Source organism: Lepisosteus oculatus, chromosome 3 (genome assembly GCF_040954835.1).
Source record: "Lepisosteus oculatus isolate fLepOcu1 chromosome 3, fLepOcu1.hap2, whole genome shotgun sequence".
In the NCBI taxonomy this organism is placed as follows: Eukaryota; Metazoa; Chordata; class Actinopteri; order Semionotiformes; family Lepisosteidae; genus Lepisosteus; species Lepisosteus oculatus.
In genome coordinates, this window is record NC_090698.1 from 74976419 (window position 1) to 74996222 (window position 19804).

Here is a 19804-nt window from a genome sequence, read left to right on the forward strand (position 1 = left end):
CACAGGAAATGCTGCAGAAGATGGTGGAGTAGCCCATTGAGCTAGGTGCCCTCACTCCCCTGTCACTGATGCTCCCAGCCTTCTCCAGAACACACACAGTGTGACTAATCACTACGAGCAGGAGGAACATCGCAGGGCTTTTAACTGCTGCTGCAGGCTATGTGCTCTGGAGAAGGAGGATAACTGAGCATCGTCTGTCCTCTGATTGGAAAGCCCCTGTAGAGCTGCTCATGGGCATGTAACAGACATCACTGGGACACAGGTGTGGGGCAGCAAAAGTCTTTTTCATATCACACTTTCCAACAATCCTAAAATCCTTACATTTTTACAATCTCGTAATGTGAGGAGCGCTCTGTGTATCCAGCTCCCTCACTGACACAGTCCTGGGCACCGAGATAACAGGTTTCAGAGACGCAGCTGCTGTAGTTCAGCAGGATGGCTTTCCACACAGCTCTGCTTGCACTGGAATAGCACTGGAATTAATTCAGTTCAGTTTTTTTGTCATGTGCACAAGTACAATGAAATGCTTATTTGCACATATGCTCCAAAACAAAGACATAAACACAGAACAGCAGCAGCAACAAATTAATAACATATAACTTAAAAAAAGGTCAGACAAGCAGTGTGTGAAGAAAAAAACATCAGTGTGAGCCAGTGGTGGGGGTAGAGTTCAGTCATCTGACAGCTTGTGGGAAGAAACTCTTAAGAAATCTGGAAGTTCGTGCCTTTCTGCTCCTGTAACGCTGACCAGAGAGAAAAATGAGAAACCAGGATGACTGGTATCATTAGTGATACTTCCAGCCTTCCTGAGACAATGAGTTACACCGGACTAGCAGAAAAAGGTCTGTCTCTGGCATGGTGACATGGGTCCACATGGGTTACAAAGCCGTCTCTACTGGGGCAAAGAGTAATACACGCAGCGGCTGTGCAGTGTGGTGGAGATGTACAGTAGAATGAAAGATGTTCCTCCACAGGTTTCTACTGCTGCAAAGACTGGAACAGCTCAGGAACACAACAGTGATTCAAAAGTAATAAAGCACTTTTCACCAGCACTAGTACTACAGGAACAGGCATTCTTTATTAAGCAGAAGATCTTTCACATCAATGTGATACTGCGTATTTGCACGCCTGAAAGTAGACATGTTTTAATTTAAAAATGAATCCTTCATGCTAATTGATTGACATTACTTTCCCACTCTGAAGATAGGCACCTTTTCAAAAACACACCCCTTTGTGCAAGCTCACCCATCCCAATTCAATTACAGTCATCGTCCATCTTCTAACCCCTTAACTCAGTACAGGGTCACGGGGGAGCTGCACCCTAACCCGGCAAGACAGGACACCCCCTGGACAGGACACCAGTCCATCGCAGGGCAGACAGACACACAGACACACACTCACACCAGGGCCAATTCTCCCAGAAGCCAGTTAACCTACCAGCATGTCTTTGGAGTGTGGGAGGAAACCGACACGCACATGGGGAGAAAATACAGACTCTGAGAAGTTAACACCCCAGGTCTGGAATTGAACCCAGGACTCCAGACCCAAGAGGCAGCATTGCCAACCATGGCACCATTGTGTCATCATAAAGTCATCCAATTAATTAAAAACAACATTTTAATGCAGATTATTTTCAATGCCTCAGTGATGACCTCTAGTGGCCGTTCTGTAGACATTGCACTCTCTCTCCCTTTTCCATCTCCAGCAGTCTGATCCCCCAGTTTCCCAATTTAATTACCTAGATATTGTCATCTTCATAGCTGCTGGTGAGCTGGTCTTCTTTGTTCCCCCTTTTTCTATGTCCTTGACCAAGATATATTAGTTTCCAGGCAAACTGAAATGCTCACTGTGCCAAGGTGGTAATGGTCACCTTGAGAATCCTTGTATCTTGTGAATTCATGTGTTTGTGTACTGTACATGTATCTTGTATTGATTTATTAATGTGGATCATGGGGCCCTGGAACAAGTTACATCATCCTGCTGGTGAAGATATATTGGCTTTTTTACAAGAAAATGCTGGATGAGACAAGCCAACCAGTCTCTGCTCATTTGTAACAGTTCTTATGTTTGTGTGTTCTTGTGTCCACTGTGTGTTTTGCGTGCTGTGTGATGTGTTTGCTTATTCAATGCATGGTTATCACATTACATTTTCTTTCTAAGTCCTAAATGGAAGGAGCCCTTTAAAAAGGAGAGTGGCGTCCCTTGATGAGACCGTCTACTCATGTGCTCTTTGTTCCCGAACTTGAGTTTGCGTATTGATTGCCTACCCTGCAGGAAAACCTTTCGTGTTTGCATTGGGTTGCACACCTATTTGTCCTTCTTTGCTCTAAAAGACTAAATAAACTGCGTATTTAATTGAGACAGAGTGAGGCAAACAGGAGTGAGACTGCCACTGACTGGTGTGGCTTTGAAATGTAATTTTAAAGTGTACAGGCTGAGTCCAAATCAAGAGTTTCTAATTCAGCAAAGCAGACTCTAGAGCAGGAGAGTGGGACAGCATGGATTTTGCATGAAGCACAGGACAGATTGATCCCAAAAGTGATTAAATTGAAGCTAAAAACAGCACCCCAAATTGTCTCACTAATCAGTTTGGGAAGAGAGCAGTTTAAAGAATGATGAGGATCCAGGTAATGAAAAGGTGCACAATGTATTGCAAGCATGGGTTATAACAGATATCAGAAAGGACTAGAGAGAAACAGAGAGGATTTTTCCAGTGGAGGCTGAAATAAATAATACAATGTTCTTTCAATACTACAACAGCAAGCAGACTGTCACAGGTAACGTAAAATATACTGTATCTGGGACAAAAATGGTCAACTAGACAATGTGAAGGAAATGGCGGATGTACTTAATGAGTACAGTATTTCACTCCAACATCCCCAGGCAGTGGAAATAAGGTTCTCTATTAAACATTTCAGCATGGAAGAGGGAGAAAGGGAGAAGTGTTTTGGGTACTAGAGGCACTCAATTAATAAATCGCAGGGCCCGATGGTGTTTCACCACTTGTACGTGGAAACACGAGATGTCAGTCATATTGTAGGCTGTTGGTGCAGCAAGGCAGGAAGGAATCCAGAGTAAGGCAGTAGCAGGTGATGAAAACACTTTACTTGTTTAAGGGGAGTAGGAAGGTGTTCTTAATCTATGTGATTTGGAGTATACAGTACGCAGTGTCAGGAACCTACTGTATCTACCATGTAAAAGTCGAGTCTACTGTAATTATAATTATACTGGAAGACCACCTCCTGTACCTGGGATTAACCCAGGGAATGTCCTAATATCCTTTGGAATAGTCAACAGTCTGCAGAAGGTCTTTCCTAACCACCTTGTTACAGTTCAATGAACAGGCAACAGCAGCAATGGAAACATGACATGATATACTGTAGGAAACACCGCAGAAACAGTGAATGAAATTCAGATGAGATTTTGATGTAATTCATGACTAGGCAACCACCTGACAGATGGCATGCAGCATTAACAAGATCAGGCAGGAAAAACATATGAATTGAAATGCATAATCCATAAATCCATAAATATGAACAGAAATGGGCAGATGCTACTCATGAGAAAGACTTGGGTGTTTCTGTTGACACATGATAAGGCTGGGGCAGGTGACCCTGCTGCTTGAAAGTGCTCTTCCCGTTCTATTGCAGAGGGAAGGACGTGTCCAGCTGTTCACCGTGCCAGGGAGAGCTGCAGTAACTCAGCCTTTAGCTTCTCCAGATTCCAAGCAAGAGCTCAGTTAGCTTTTAGGAGGCAGAGGGAATTCTATATGTTTATTTTTCTGAATGACCTGCCATTGTTAACCGTGTTAAAGTCTTATGCAACGGTTGAGTCACTCTGTCTCTGGGATTAAAGCACAACAGAGAGGAATTAACCCAATTTACCTTCTCAGAGACCAAACTCCAAATCCTCATTAGTCATAATGTGCAAAGAAAAAGATCAAAGACATCACTAAAAATACCATCGTAAAACTCACGTATTCCAGCACAAGGAGGACAGCTCAGGAAAGTCACAATCCCCGTTGTGTGTGTGGGAGCGAGGGAGCTGCTGTGCAGCTCGGAACATTGACTGCTAGTATTATTACTTGCAGAAAAAGACTTGCTAATGATGTTCATAAATGAGGTCTGAATAGTAAGGCCTTTAAAAACGTAAGTGACACATTCTGTTTTTTCATTTAGTTTCTAATTTTGGCAATTAAGACGCTACAGGGGATAATTAAACATCTTGATTTCAGGGCGCTGTGAGCATCTTGCTAGGACTGCGCTGCAGTTTGTTGTGTCAGAAGTGCCTTTCGGAGGAGCCAGTTCCCTGAGTTTCTGGACAGCTGGAGGCAGAGCTATGAGTCTCGTACCTGGCAGGGCTGGGCACTGAGCGGTCAACCACACTCACTGGCCACCCTCGCTCCACTGCCAGCCCTCTGTCAGTCCTCCTGCTTGGCCGGTCTCTGTATCTGTGCTCTAGTTTTACAGCAGGGCTCATGCATGCTTGCAGTAAAGGCTTGGGAGGCAAAGTAACTGACTAAAATAAAGTCTGGACACGCATAGTTTTGCAATCCTATATCGATATGTGGAAAACGGTTGTGCTCTTGCTGAAAGAGAGTCTGAGTGTCACATGGGCTGGGAGAGGTCTTCCTTTTGTTGTGCAAGCCCGACCCCCCCTGGGCTGCAGGGCTGTGTCATTAACACCAGGGGCCCCGAAGGACAGGCCGGCTGGCACAGAAAGGATTGCCAAACAGCACAAAATGTGTCCATCTGCTGAACCAAGAATAGACAAGTTCAGAGAAACCTGTCCATCTGTTTTAGCCAGAACTACACAGCTGATGATGAGAAACATTTTGGAAAAATCTCCCCAAGCAGGCTTTAAAAACATGAGCAAATGAAAAGTAAACATGTCTCTGTCACACTCCCAGAATCACAGACTTTGCAGGGAACACAGCTCCTAATCCTCTGATCTGCATCCGTGATTTAGACTCAGAGTCTAAGATCTAGTTAGATTTGCAGATGACAAGCAGGGAGAGGGGCACACAGGCACCAAGGCTTGGAACTCACAGAGAGACATGGACTGTGGACTAGGAAGACACTTAGGTAAAGTTCACAAAGGTAGTAAGAACGTCAGCTTTTAGAACTCTTGCACTGAAACCAGGGGCTAAAATCGCTCAGAAGACTTCAGACAATCTGAATGTGTCATCAGCCCACATCTGACATTACTTTACATTACATTAATCTGAAATTACAACACGCAGCTCGCTCAGTTAGAGAGTGTGTCAGCATCTGTGGCACAGCTCTTAGGTGGTTAAAACACAACCTACCTCAGCCAAGCGTTATATTGTTTTTGGTGATTTTAGTTTAATTCAGTATTTGGGCTGGTTAGACCTGGAGTTCCGCAGGGCTCCTCACTGGGACCTCTGCTACTTCAAGTATTAAAAAAACACAGGGTCTGAATTACCATCTCTGAGCATCTGTTTCTTCAGACGGAAGTATTTCCAAGCTAAAGCTGTTCTAAAGCTGTTAATTCTATGTTTCAGTCCTGCCGTAATGCTCATCTGAGATAAATCATATATATAATATAAAACATTTTTCAACTGTGATTAGATTTAGGGCTTGTCATTTATTTATATACTGTAGTTAAAGATACACTATTGGTGACTACTGGAGTATCTGTAAAAATGTAGATACAAAGGGTAACACCTGGCTAGTGACTACACCTCCAGCAATTGTAAAGTTTACCTTTGTTTCCTTTTGTTAATTAAATTCTGGGTAAATGATGAAGTGTCAAAGAACAGTCCAGAAACACACCATTTAAGAGGATGGTGAAGAAAAGCGGAGAAAGACTGCAAAAAGCATAGGAGGAGGTGAGAGCTCCTTGACCCAGGTCAACCAGAAAGATCAGGTTGGAGCTCAGTAGAGCTTCCTGTTCTGTGTTTTAAGGGAACTCTGATTTCCTGTGTGAATAACCCCTTGGTTAAAAATGGCCTCTTCTGGTTAATAGGTGCGTTTTTAGAAAAAGGAGATACTGTAAGTTCCCCTTTATTTTGTTGCATCTAAGTTTACACAGAGAAAGAGATTGTACTGCATGTTCTATTCTATTAAGTTAAGAAGGAAGTTTATCAAAATTTATGTTAGACTTTTGGTATGCCTTATTTGTAAATGTGTTCATCGTGTAACTTGTGTGTTGTACAGTATGTTATTTTGTGTATAGGTTATTGTGTGTATTTTCATTTTTAAGAAAATTACTTTCACTAAGTGTGTCCGGATTATAACTCTATGCACCAAAACTGTGCCAGAGAACAAAGCTTGGTTATCACTGATAATACCTACACTGTGAGGCTTGAGCAGAAATCATTTTCAAGTTGGGGGTTATTTATCTTAATTATTGATTTATGTGCTTGGCTACTTCCTGGTAATTCTCTATTCTTGTAACCCCCATTTATTGTAATATTATTGCTTTATTTCCCAGGTATATCAATTGAGACAAGGACTCATTTCCTTTAGACTGTTGTATACAGCAGGGTATTTACTGGAGAAACTATATAAAATAGGCTTATTTTTTTCAAGGCTGAATTCGGCACTGTCTGTAGCTGAAAAACTGAAGAATTTGTTTTTGCAGGGTAAGTTTTGTAATTGTCCTCCTTGCAAGTGTCTGTAAACCTACATTTATCAAATTGCTCCTGTTCAGAATCCAGAAGGAATCCTCACTGGTTCATGCTGAAGTGAACACACCACTCCTTGCACTGGCTTCCAGTCCAGTTTCAAGCTGATACTGAAGCCTTCCTCTTGTACATGGCTTGGCTTCTCAGTATCTACAGTATCAAGCATGTTACAGTACAGTATGTGTTTATATCTGTGTCCTGTGATCTTCTGTCAGTGAGTTCACTATGAATTTAAAAAGGCTGATTTGCTAGTTTTATCAGCTGTTATTTCCATGTTTTTTGTATACAGCTGAGTAATTTTAATTTCTTTGTGAAATGCGTTTTTTTATGTATTGCAATGTGTTATGAGATAAAAGCTTTTAAAGTGTACTATATAAATTACAGTTTATGATGACAATATGTCCTCCACAAGATGATATGGGGGAGCAATAAAGAAAATTAGAATGTGGGTGTTGAACTAAATGTGTGGAATTTAAATGCAAAGGCGTTATGCTCAAGCAGCACAATGCACTAAGACCTCTTTTATAAGGTCTTGCTCAGTTTTGGTCACCAAAACACAAAAAGGATATTAGAACTTTAGAAAGGTTTCAAAGATGAGCAATTAGAATATGTCCTGGTCTTAGGGGACTGTCTTCATACAGCAGGAGCTTCATCTCTGCTGGATGGAACAGGGAATATCGAAAGGAGATTTGTTTCAAATGTGTAAGATCCTAGTGTAGGATGTGTAGTCAGTGTTAACCCACTGGACAGTTTCACTCTGAGGAATGGAACAAGAACATGGGGTCACCATTGGATACTGAAAGGGAATTCAGCATGAAGAATTTTGTGTGTCTGGAACAGGCTTCCTAGCCAAGAGGCCAAACTTGCATCTAACAACTTTCTATTTTCATAGCACTTTGTAAAGCACAGTGCATGTGTATGCATGTGCATGTGGTTATCTAGACTCTTCTAGATTCTAGAGGAATCCACAGTTTGGTCTTGATTGTGCTGTGCTCTGTTCCACCACTGAAGAGGAGCCTATGGTTTTGACTCAGTTGCAGCTCAGCACAATGTCCATTAAAAGTGTGGTTAGAGTGATGTGGGAGAGATATGTGGAACATAGTGTGAGATATTGTCCTTTGGCATTTCACCCAATGGTTCTTCATGCAACATTGTACGTCGATACACCAGGTGTCTATTTATCAGGAGATTCTGGAACCTGCCCAGAAGAAATTCTGCTCTGCCTGTTCTGCTGGGCTGTAGAGGGAGTCTGAGCTCTGCGTTGAAGAAATATCATGTGCAACAGAGAGGAGTGCGCTCAAAACAGTCATCACTCCGAGGAGAAGCAAGTTACATGTGGGAGTGAGAGATGCTGCTGCCATTAACAACCAACTATGTTCTGCGGGAGCAGGTAAGACCAGTAGGCATCAGGGTCCAGGCGAAGAGCTGGAGGAACAGAGGAAAGAGCAACAGACTCCTGGAACCAGGTTGCTTTCCTTTCTCGTGCTCCAACACCATGCAGCCAGCCTGCTCACAGCAGGACACGTCCCGAGAGGCAAGGGCTGAGTGCTAAACGCTGCAGGCCAGCAAGTCTAGGATGTGCTGAGCTGAAGGAGTCCAGTCTGACAGCTGGGGGCACAGGACACAGTGGCACGAAGAGCAGAGCTGGTATGAACAGGAGGTCAGTGGAGCACCAAGGAACTGACTGTGTGTCTGTACTGGGATGCTAGCAGAAGGACAAATACAGTCACTAAAGAAGATGAATGCTATTGCTCCAGCCCTGCTCTCTTAGTCCTCTCTGTCACAAGTGGGACACATGCCATCTGCAAACAAGTGCCATCTTGGTGCTGATCCTCTGCTAAGGATAGGAGACAGGAGGGGGCCAGTCAGATCTGAATGACAGATCAAAGGCAGATGGATACAGGTTACAGAGACAAGGCTGTAAGGACGTCAAAGAAGGAAAGTCCATCTTTGTCTTTCTGGGTGGTGCAGATTGCAAAAAACAAAACCAAATGTGTTTGAAGAATTTTAAAAAAGGCAAAAGAGTGATATGGGGACATCACAGGGTTTCAGATTTGTGATAACATCGCACACATCTCTGGAGTGCGAAGACTGATCCTGGCGATAGGAGGTACAGGAGATGTTATCTAGGCATTGGACTGGAGAATAGCTGATGTAGTGCCCACCCACACATCCATCAAAGGGTGAGAAAACTGAACCAAGTCGTTAAAGACCAATAAGACTGACTCCTAAAACATGTAAGATTATGAAAACAATTATTCGAAGTAAACTAAAGGATCACCTGCACGGAAATTAGATACAGTACTGGGGAATAGTCAGTGTGGTTTTAGATAAGGTAGGTCTTGCCTGACCAGCATGTTGGAGTGTTTTGAACAAACAACAGCAATAGATACAAGCAGAGCACAAGATTCGGTGTAATTAGATTTCGATTTGTTTCGGGACAAAAGGTTGTGAGGATGAGGAACAAGCTCAGCTACGATGATCAACAGTCTCCTCTTGTTTACGATGCTTCCTGAGGTCCTCAAGGATACACAGATAATATTACAGGAGGATGAATGAAAGGAGACCCTTTGAGTCATTCAAGAATTATTTCTTTGTTTAATAATATTAAGATTTCTTTTTAGTTAGAAGTTACTTGATAGTTAGAAGCTAGAAGTTGCTTGATAGTCCCTGTTTTATTTAGGACATCTGCCTCCAGCTGGTACTGTAGTGAAATACTGTATGTTTTTAAGTATAAAGGCTGCTTAGCAGTATAAAACATATTCTTCATGTAGTCTGTATGTATTGACATGTTGCCTACTTTTCTTTGACAGTATCCTAAGAATTAAACCTGATCATTTATAGTTGTTATCTATCAGAGACCAACTTCCACCACTGTCGCTTCGCAGGCGTGTGTGTGAGAGTGAGGACTGCAGGGCCCCAGCCTCTGCCCTGCTATACAAGTGTGTGTCTGAGGGTGGGTGCTTCTCTTGCCTGCCTGTGCTGTAGACAGGGGTGCCTGGAAAGGCACAGTGGTGCCCAGACACGTAGACAATCAAATTATCTGCAGCACTAAGGGATTTGTGGTTATTGCCAAATACAAAGCTTTGGTGTCTAGTGATACCAAACACAAACAAAACGATATGTCATCATAAACACATCGCTAATACCTGCAAGACCAGACCTGGTGTGCTGCTCAGCTGCTCACTCACTTTAATAATATAAGACCACTTCTTTTATGAAGAACACACAAAAAAAGCTCCACTATTGAGCTCTAAATTCGCCTTTTATCTCTGAACAGAAGGCTTAATTATATTTGGCTATTGCCTTCTTTAAGCAAGTCAGAAATGCACAATAATTGAGCCAAGGCACTCTCTTTCATTATCTCTCGAAATAATTTCAATATCTGTAGCTAATCTCAGAGATGAGAGTGACAGCATGGATCCCTGTACTGCAGTGACTTAGTAATTGGTGCACGGGTAACACCGAGAACACTGCTCGGTCCGTGTGTCTGTCACTGGGGTGACACCGAGAGCGCTGCTCGGTCCGTGTGTCTCTGGGGTGACACCGAGAGCACTGCTCGGTCTGTGTGTCTCTGGGGTGACACTGAGAGCACTGCTCGATCCGTGTGTCTCTGGGGTGACACCAAGAGCACTGCTCGGTCCGTGTGTCTCTGGGGTGAGTAAGTATGGAGGGACTGGCTGCCTCTGTGAGTCAGTGTGGAGGGACAGGCTGCCTCTGTGAGTCAGTGCGGAGGGACAGGCAGCCTCTGAGAGTCAGCACTGTGGGTCTGGCTGCTGTGACCGGCTCCTTTTCTTTGCAGAGGCCTCTGCTACATGAAGCAGCTGTGCTCTTGGGGTGGCAGAGGTCACAGACTGGCACGACAACACCAGTCAGCGCTGTGCTCTTGTGTTTTGACAGAGGGTTCGAGAGTTGTTTCTGTGCTTCCAGGCATGATTAGGGGGTTTACAAAGCAGGTGCTGCACCTCCTGCAGAGAGCGGGGTGGTGATCAATCACGCTTAAGGAGAGAAGCTGACAAAAAGCGCTGAATTCATTGTGCTGCTCGCCGCTACCTGTGCTTTAATTCAGAAAGGCAGATCAGCTCCCAGTGCCAGTTCCACTGTGCAGCACTCAGCAGAAAGAGTTAACCCTTTCAGTGCTCCGCACACCGAGAGCCGCTGCACAGTGAGCAACTGCAGGATCCGCTTGCTGGTCAGAGCAAGGTTTGTGTGTGTGTAGTGCCTGCAGTGTGTGTAGTGTCTGCAGTGTGTATATAGTGCCTGCAGTGTCTGTAGTGTCGATGGTGTGTGTAGTGTCTGCAGTATGTGTATAGTGCCTGCAGTGTGTGTGTAGTGCCTGCAGTGTTTGTGTATAGTGCCTGCAGTGTGTGTGGTGTCTGCGGTGTGTATATATTGCCTGCAGTGTGTGTAGTGCATGCAGTGTGTCTGTGTGTAGTACCTACAGAGCCTGTCCGTGTGTAGTGCCAGCAGTGTGCTTGTATGTATGTGCAAGTATTGTGCCATTATGTGTGGTGTTATCAGTTTGAGCACTGTGTGTGATATCTGCAGTGTTGTGTCTGCAGTGTGTGTGTGCTTGGTCTCTGAAATTTGTGTGGTTTTCACAGTGTGTGATCTTGATTTCTGCGGTGTGTGTGATTTTCACTGTGTGTGTGTTTGGTCTGTGTAGTGTGTGTGTTTTTCACAGAGTGTCTGCTTGGTTTCTGCGGTGTGTGTGATTTTCACTGTGTGTGTGTTTGGTCTGTGTAGTGTGTGTGTTTTTCACAGAGTGTCTGCTTGGTTTCTGCAGTGTGTAGTCCTAGTCAGTGTGCTGCTGTGTGTCCTCTCCTCTGTTCCACCCTGGCACCCAGGAGCCCTGCCTGCTTCTTTTCCTGTGATGGATCACACAGTTTGTGAAATAGATCGTTAAGCCACAGCCTTGTGCACTGATGAGCTGACCTTAGTTAGCACAGACAGTAATGACAGCACTCTGTGCCAGCGCTGAAAGTCTGGACTCTATAAACCTTCAGCTGCTCCTTTGGAGGCAAAGGCCTTAATTATTTAAAAAAATTATTTCATTTGAATTTCCTCATTCCATTTCATAGATGTTCAATTTCCTTGCTCTCCCTGTAGCCTCCTTATCGCAGCTCTGCACACCTCTTTATGCCAGGCTGGGCACCATGTGGACGACTGGTGTGGCTGACAGCAGAATAGAGACTCTCTGGCATTTCGATATTTTGCTCAGAACACCTACAAATCCATTTTGTGCATGATAGACAATTAACCAGTGAAATGGGCTTTGGAAAGAGAGACGGGAGTTGGGGAGAGTAGCTCCATGGCTCTCATGTCTGGGGCTGGAGACAGGTGGATTGCAATGTGTCTGTGCAAATACACTGATCTGCTTTAGAGGATCTGGAACCAAGGACATGACTTTGCACTGTTCTGTGCTTATTTCACGCTGCTCACTTCCGGATTCTCAGGAAACAGTTCTGATCCCTCAGCCAGTGCTTTGATTTCTGTGTGTGTCTGTGTTGTAAGAGAATGAATGGCTCATTTTCATAAAGTGCCTTTCAGTCACGGCAGAAAAATAAGTGCTCAGAGTATTTTCACTGCTTTTTGCTCTACAGCAACATGTTCAGCACATTTTCTAGTTTCTAGAGGTCATGCCGAAAAGTAGAAGGGACCAGTGACAAGCTACTGTAGGTAACATTAATGAGATGAGCTGAGATACTGGGCGTTAATATTTAAAGTTCTCCCAGTGCACAAGGAGCATGCTGGGTGACATTGCTGTCCTTGAGTGTTCACATCGCCCTGGGCTGGGATGATGTCTGACAGGTTTGGCATTCTCCGGAGCTGTGCAGCTCCACGGCTGCTTGAATTACACGGAGCCCCGTGATTCTCCAATAAAAACTGAATGGCAGTCCTCAAAAAGCACGGACGGAATATGCAGAGCGGTGTCATTTCTGAGGCACACTGCTTGCCGTTTGCTCCTGTCACTCCTGCTATTTAAGAAGACGTGTGCAGAGCCGTCAGTCCTGCGCCTCTCGAGCGAGAGCTCACCCTGCCTGTTTGCACGTAGGGTGACTGCTGTCGGAGGAAGCAGGCTGGCCCTATCGTCTCCAGCAGCAGCGGCAGTGACATCCTGATCAGCACCAGCTGCCTGCCAGGGTAAACAGATTTCTGCCTTTAACAGAGGGCAGGGAAGCCAGCAGCTCTCTCCCAGTGTGGACATGACAGTGTCCCTGGCAGCGTCTGCCAGCCCTAATAGCTCAGTCTGCTGGGGATGCTCTCTCACTCTCAGCCTGATGTGAGCTCTGAGCTCCACACAGCTCCACGGCACAGAGGAATTAAATTAGCTAACGCGCATGCAGTTTACTAAAATAACAATTCCAACTAATGTGATTACCACCCAGTTATTGTGTTGTTTACTCTCATTAATACGAGCGCCAATGCACAACAAAAATGCGACAGTGTCAGTTTTACTTCAATAGTTCATTGGACACACAGTAATAACAATGTTCCCATTTACATTTTGAATAGTTAGCAGGTATGCTTGTTGACTGCTTGAGTAGTTTTGTTCCCGTGACAACAAAATACTGAGCTAACGTCATGTAGTTTCATAAAATTGCCAAATTGCAAAGTGCTCTGTATTTGGCATTTGAGTTGAGTTCAAATTTCCATAATGCGTTTATTAAGAGTCTGTAAAAACAGTCATTCAGAAAGACACAGCACACACAAGATGTGGCCATCCCCTGGTGGAGTAATGGAGATTACCTGGTTGCTATTGTCACATCTGAAGGCAATCTTTAACTGGATAAGATGATCTACTTCAATAATTACCAAACTAGTGCAGAGAATCCAACTAATAAGCCTTGTGCAAAAGAAATCCCATCTTGGAAGCCAGAGTGAACTTCATGAACAAATTTGGAGGACATTTAGGGTCTAGCTGATGGCCGAGAGGAGAACCTGCCCTGCTCTGTGGGCAGAGGGGTGGAGTGGCGGTGCTCCCCAGGCCGACCAGAGAGAAGGCAGCGTGTGTGTGGACAAGTCATGCTGCTGTCCTGTTCCTCAAGCCAGTCGGGGGGTGGGAGAAGTCTGAAGATGGGTGGGGACCTCCACTGATACAGAGAAGAAGTTGGTAAAATCTAAGGACACTCTTACTGGTAATCAGAGTACCATGGTTTCTGTCATTGTTTTTCTCGTGAATTGACGTTCTAAATCTCAAGGGGGACACATGGGAAGTAGACTTGGAAAGAGAAAAGGCGAACTGTCGGTGAACCAGGTAATTCAGTTACAGTTACCCTGACCTCAGAGCCTGGAGTAGTAATAACCCACTGGAGTACATTGTACATTGCCACTTAGTGCTACACCAGGGTTGATGAGAAACACTTCAGAGAACTCAGGAAATTATACATTTCTCCGTCCGTTCATTTACAATGTCTGCAGGGACTTCAATTAGCAATAGAAGACTCTTCACAAGTGCTGCATTGTTGCCTAATTAGACAGTAAAAGGCATCAGATGAAATTATTTTCCTCAAACCAGCAGCCAGTGACTTCAGCCTGCAAGAGCATCAGGTTAGACTGTGTCTTCAGAAAGTTTAATTACAAACAGCTGCATCTCCCTGGCCCTCACAGCAGCCACCCTGCCTGTCACTCAGTCTGCTAATCAATCCATTAATTAGTCAACTAATCAGCATTTCAGTCAGTCACAAACCCTCTCAGTGTTTCAGTCTGTTACGCAGTCTCTCAGGATTCAATCTACGTTTAGATTCTCAGGGTGGGAGTGTTGGGCTACAGTGTGTTCAGTAGCTCAGTGTCAGAGCGCTGGGCTGCAGTGTGTTCAGTTCTCAGTGTCCGAGTGCTGGGGACTTCAGTTTACAGGAGAGAGTCTGCTGCATTGGTCTGTGCAAATTTCAGCTCTGTACTAGAGCACACCTGAGAAGATGGTAAGATATTGGCTCCGAACAGGTAAAATGAAGACATACGTAGTTAGTAGAGAGAGACAAGGCTATGGTGATTTACAGATTAGATTGTACCTGAGGAGCCACACACTTATTCCACATGGAGACAACTGCCTTCGGTCCTCTGTCTCACTCTGTGTTGCTGTGCTGTGAGAGACTGTCCCTTAAAGGCACAGTGGTTTTATCTGCAGAACCCAGTCATTCCCAGTGCAATCTGGGCCCAGCCTGTTCAGGACACTGACTTTTCAGGACTATTCAGGACACTGACTGTTCAGACTGTTCAGGACAATAACTGTTCAGGACTGTTCAGGACACCGTTCAGGACACTGAATTGGAAAGCTGTGGTTTACAACCTAAACAATGCAGAGAGAGATTCGGGTCAAGTGCAAAAGAAGGCCAGGCTGAAACAGATGCGGAGCTTGTAGTTAACCTTGGGGTACTAGCCCTGTGGAGGTCTAGGACACTCAACAACCTGCAGCTGGTAAAACCCACACTGCTCTGCAATGGGAGTCTCTGTCCTAGCTCTGCAAGAGGCTAGTGAGTGTGCAGACTTTTACCTTACAATCAAAACAAAACAAATCAATCTTTAGAACTGAGTACAGCAACTTTTCAAACATAAGGTGTTAAGTCAAACCGAAGACTGTTTCATGACAGACACTAAATGGATTGCCAGTTATGAGGATTTAAATGAAAAACAGGAAATACTTAACACGACAAGTACTTCCTAACCTCATGATTATAGAAGGAGAAGACACTTCTGGGTTACACAATGTGAGAAGTGGTGATTTATTGCTCAAGTCCCTGTTCTTATACACCTAGACCAGGGCTTTGGTACCATGTTAATGCCATTTGTTGATGCTACAAAGCTGCTGGGAATAGCCAACACTCCATATATCCAAGACAGCAGCGCAGGGCATCACAATCAACATGTTTAGATATACTTTGACCTATAGATATGTATCGTGAAATTTCATCACTAGTAAATTAAATGTTTTACAGACAAAAACATAAAGGCATAGTCATACCACAGGTGGAACAGAATTAGAAGCTCGGTGAGCTTTGAGCTCCCAGGCAGAAGACAGGTGGACGGACCGAAGAGTGTGTAGAACTAGGTCCAGAGAGACGGTGCTGGAATTGCTCAGTGTCCTCACTGGAACTCATCTGGGACCGAATAATTTTGTAATCGAATCATAAGTGAGGTGGAGTGCTGTGTTTATTTCTCATGAGTTTAGGTGAACAGGACACTAGGCTGCATGTTTACATAGCTTGACACATGTTATAGACTAGTCCTAGAAATTCAGTGGGACCCCTTGTGGGCACCTAGCAGAGATGGGATCATTCAGAACTGGTCCTTAAGTACAGGAGGTCACAACCGGCCTCCTGCGTTACACTTCCTGTTTTTACGCCGGTCCCCAGCTGTTCCTCTCACCCGAGAGCGCGGAGAAAGTCTGGACAGGCCCTGGGCAGGGGAGACGTGAGCCTTTATTCTGATCAGCTGATAATCCATATTGATCAGCCCACCTGCAGTGACGGGGCCATACAGTCTGATCTAATGCTGCAGCACAGTACAGGGACTCAGGCTGATCCGGAGATCTCTCGCAGAGAGCAAATCCGTCAAATTCGGCTTAAATGGCAGAAGTTATGTTGTAAATATCCATGTAGTGATTTAAGAAGGCAGGCACGCCGTTGCTGCAGTTCAGATGAGAATGAATTTACCATAACCTCACGTTTGTATTGTGACCCATCCTGCTCATTTCAAGAGATGTAGTTTACTTCGGCTCGAGGGGCGGGGGAGGCAGGTATGAATTGACTGGCACAGCAGACACACTGGTGCTGTGGCAGAAACGCTATCGTGCTGTCGGCAGCCCGGTTACAGCCGGTTACAGCTACGGCCTGTCCCTGGGGTGTTATCGACTCTGCGGCTCTCAGCGGTCAGGCCTGCAGCTCGCTCTGCCATCTCTGACACGGGCATGTAGACTCCTAGATTTACAATTAAATTGCTGGTATATTTGATTTTATGCTTGTCTTGCGTAATTTTTATGAATGTGTGCAGTTTGTAAAGTCTGCTGAGGCTTATTTCCATTCCTCTGGTAGGACACTGATTACAGCAAAGTAGCCCAGAATTTCCCATCAGGCCTGTGTACCCCACATCAGTACAAACACACCTCGCCTGTGTACCCCACATCAGTACAAACACACCTCGCCTGTGAACCCCACATCAGTACAAACACACCTCGCCTGTGTACCCCACATCAGTACAAACACACCAGGCCTGTGTACCCCACATCAGTACAAACACACCTCGCCTGTGTACCCCACATCAGTACAAACACACCTCGCCTGTGAACCCCACATCAGTACAAACACACCTCGCCTGTGTACCCCACATCAGTACAAACACACCTCGCCTGTGAACCCCACATCAGTACAAACACACCTCGCCTGTGTACCCCACATCAGTACAAACACACCTTGCCTGTGTACCCCACATCAGTACAAGCACAAGTGGGCATTGCTGAGGGACCTGAGGGAGGGCAGGAGCTGGGTCTTTGTCATCAGAAGTCACTGATTTAGTGTTTCTTGCTATTTCATGTTACAGCGTCATGAGACAAAGACTAGAGAAGAATGCCAGTCTGACAGACTTCACTCAGGCATCACAGGTGGGGCTCCACTAAAGACTCCTGGAGCATTGTACAAAAATCAGCAGACACCAGGAGTCAGAAAGACCATAGGAAAAGCACATAGCCCAGTGCGGTCTGCTGTAATACTATTACATCAACCACACTGCGCACAGCAGTTCTCAAATAAACTGAGGATGGAATCAAAACTGTTGTGATATTTGTCAATCACAGCTACAGCCTTCCAAGATAAACACAGATGGAGACCTTTCTCTCTAGACAGCATTTTCTGGGTATAACTGAACATTTAATCTCCGCATGTCCTGATTTAATATGAATCCTACATGCAAAGGACAGCTCAGTTGTCTTCTATCACCATCTGAATATTGCATCACTGCAGCCTGAACTCATGTCTGGGCACTCAGCTTGGGGATATGGGCTCAGGCTTAGCTCTACACTGGGAGTGGGGGGTGTTGGAGCTACAGTAAGAGTGCAACAAGAAGACAGCTCACTGTATAATACTGTACAGGTACAGTATGTCCAATATAGCAACCCATCTACTACCCCTGTATCTCCTACAATTGTCTGGGATATTAGACCAGGATATTGGGATATTAGTTTGCCACTTTCAAATGTTTGTACTAGGCTCCTTAGTCTGGAGCCAGTCAGACCACACGGCTGATTACTTTCTGGGGAGCACTTCAGAGACCCGTCAGACAGCAGAGTCTGCTGGAAAACCTTCTGCAGCTGCAGCTGACGAATGTTTGTGCAGCCCAGACTGGAGGCTCAGATAGTCATCTGAAAACAGCCGAGCTGAAGAAAGCTCTCCCTACTCCTGCCTGCGTCCCTGATGCACGCTGCCCTCGGAGTGGAGTCTCGAGCTTTTGTGTCTGTGTAACGGATTTCTGCTTTAATCTTCCTTCGCTTGCAATTTAAAAATAACCAGTCGTCCTGCAGCAGGCAACGTACTCTTGCAGCGGAGAAAGGGAGCCCGGAGAAAGGTTGGATAATTTGTCTGGGAGTGAGAATTTGAGGAATCTGGTGCATGTGGGAATGTGATGGGTTCAATTAGGAATGAGATTGTGAAACAGTGGGAATGCAAGGGCGTTTGCGAGGGAGAGTGTGGGGCGTGACACACACCAGGTATAATTGTGATGTAACCAGTGATACTGTGAAACTTCCTTGATCTCATCCACACCTCTCAGGTGATACTGACTGGACCAGTTCCTTGAGCATAGCTGCAGGGCCCACAATACAGCAGAAACAATAAAAGCACCAGAACGGGCTAGTCCACTGTGCCTCTCTGTGCAGCGCGTTCGATGTTGCACTACAGCGTGCTGCTGAGTAGCCCTCTCTTTCCTTATTGCACTTGTGCTGCTCTTTCTGTCTCTCTACCTTCCTCTCTCGCTGCACATTTAAGTGAAGCTCCTGTGTTCCTTGGCAGAGCCAGAACTGCACATTAACTAGAAGAGGTGCATGAATCACCGCTCTAATGACGTGTTATTAAAGGAGTGCAGTCTTTCTCCAGCAACTGGAGCACATAGGTGGAAACACAAAGGGGGAGAGGGAGGGAGCACCTGGAGGTAAAAACCTGAGATCAGCAGAAAAGAGAATAAATGACTGGAGGAGATAATTAAAAAAGCAAAGCTGCATCCCTGGAACCAGAACAAATAGGAGGTTGTTACTACATAGAGAAACACATGGGATAGCAGTGTAGGGAGGGGGCAGGGGGCAGAGGGGGGACTGTGGGGAAACGGGGAACACTGATGGAGTAGACTTAATGTCCAACGATGCTGATGAGGGTCTAAGAGCACAGAGATAGGAAGGGAGAGAGGAGGAATAGCAGATGGGTTTTTTCATACAGTATGTAGCGTAAAAGACCTAAACTGATGAAGAAAATGATGATATTAATGCTGATTATTTTTGTTTTTTCCACTTAACTATGCTTCTTTAATATCTGCCTCTCGTTTGTACCCTTTCCTATGTTCTCCTTCACGTCATTCTTCAGGGAAGTGTGAGAAAAGGACAGTGCGGAGAGCTGTAGTGCTCTCAGGCACACTGCTGGGCTTTCCATTGTCTGCTCAGCCACCCAGAAACTATGAGAGGATTCTTTGCTGTCTCCACAATCCAGGATCGTTAGGAATGTGACCCAGGATGTGCCATGCAGGACTATCAACAGCGAAAGCCTCTTCGAGCCTTTTCGTCAGAGTCTGAGCGACCCTAAGTGCATTTAACACAGGGGCTGCACTACTCCTGCCACACATCAGCGGAGCTGATCTCTCCAGCTGCCTCTCCAGCTGTCTTGGCCCTGCCTGTAGGAACGTTTGTTTTCCACCTCACTACAAGCACAACCTGAAATGCTTTAAAAGAAGAATTCCACAAGCCCTTGAATTTGTTCTCCAGAACATTCCTCAGCTTTATTTCTTCTGGTGTATTAGAGTGCACAACCCTGCACGATGCTCAACCTTCTTAATCACTGTTGGGAGGTCGTCTGGGATGGGAGGCAGTGGAATTGAACAATAGGATGACCTGGGATGTTTGTCTCTCCTCTGAATGGCATCATTCAATTCCTGTGTCTGATTTCACAGGAAACTCTGTCT

General features: G+C 45.1%; 2 protein-coding genes across 3 annotated transcripts in view; one reads left to right on the forward strand and one right to left on the reverse strand.

The window, feature by feature from the left end:
- The window catches only part of LOC102698393 (dedicator of cytokinesis protein 2-like), a 257475-nt gene that overhangs the window by 124496 nt on the left and 113175 nt on the right, over window positions 1–19804 (forward strand). The window lies entirely within an intron of this gene.
- The window catches only part of LOC107079089 (INSYN2B protein), an 81577-nt gene that overhangs the window by 31081 nt on the left and 30692 nt on the right, over window positions 1–19804 (reverse strand). The window lies entirely within an intron of this gene.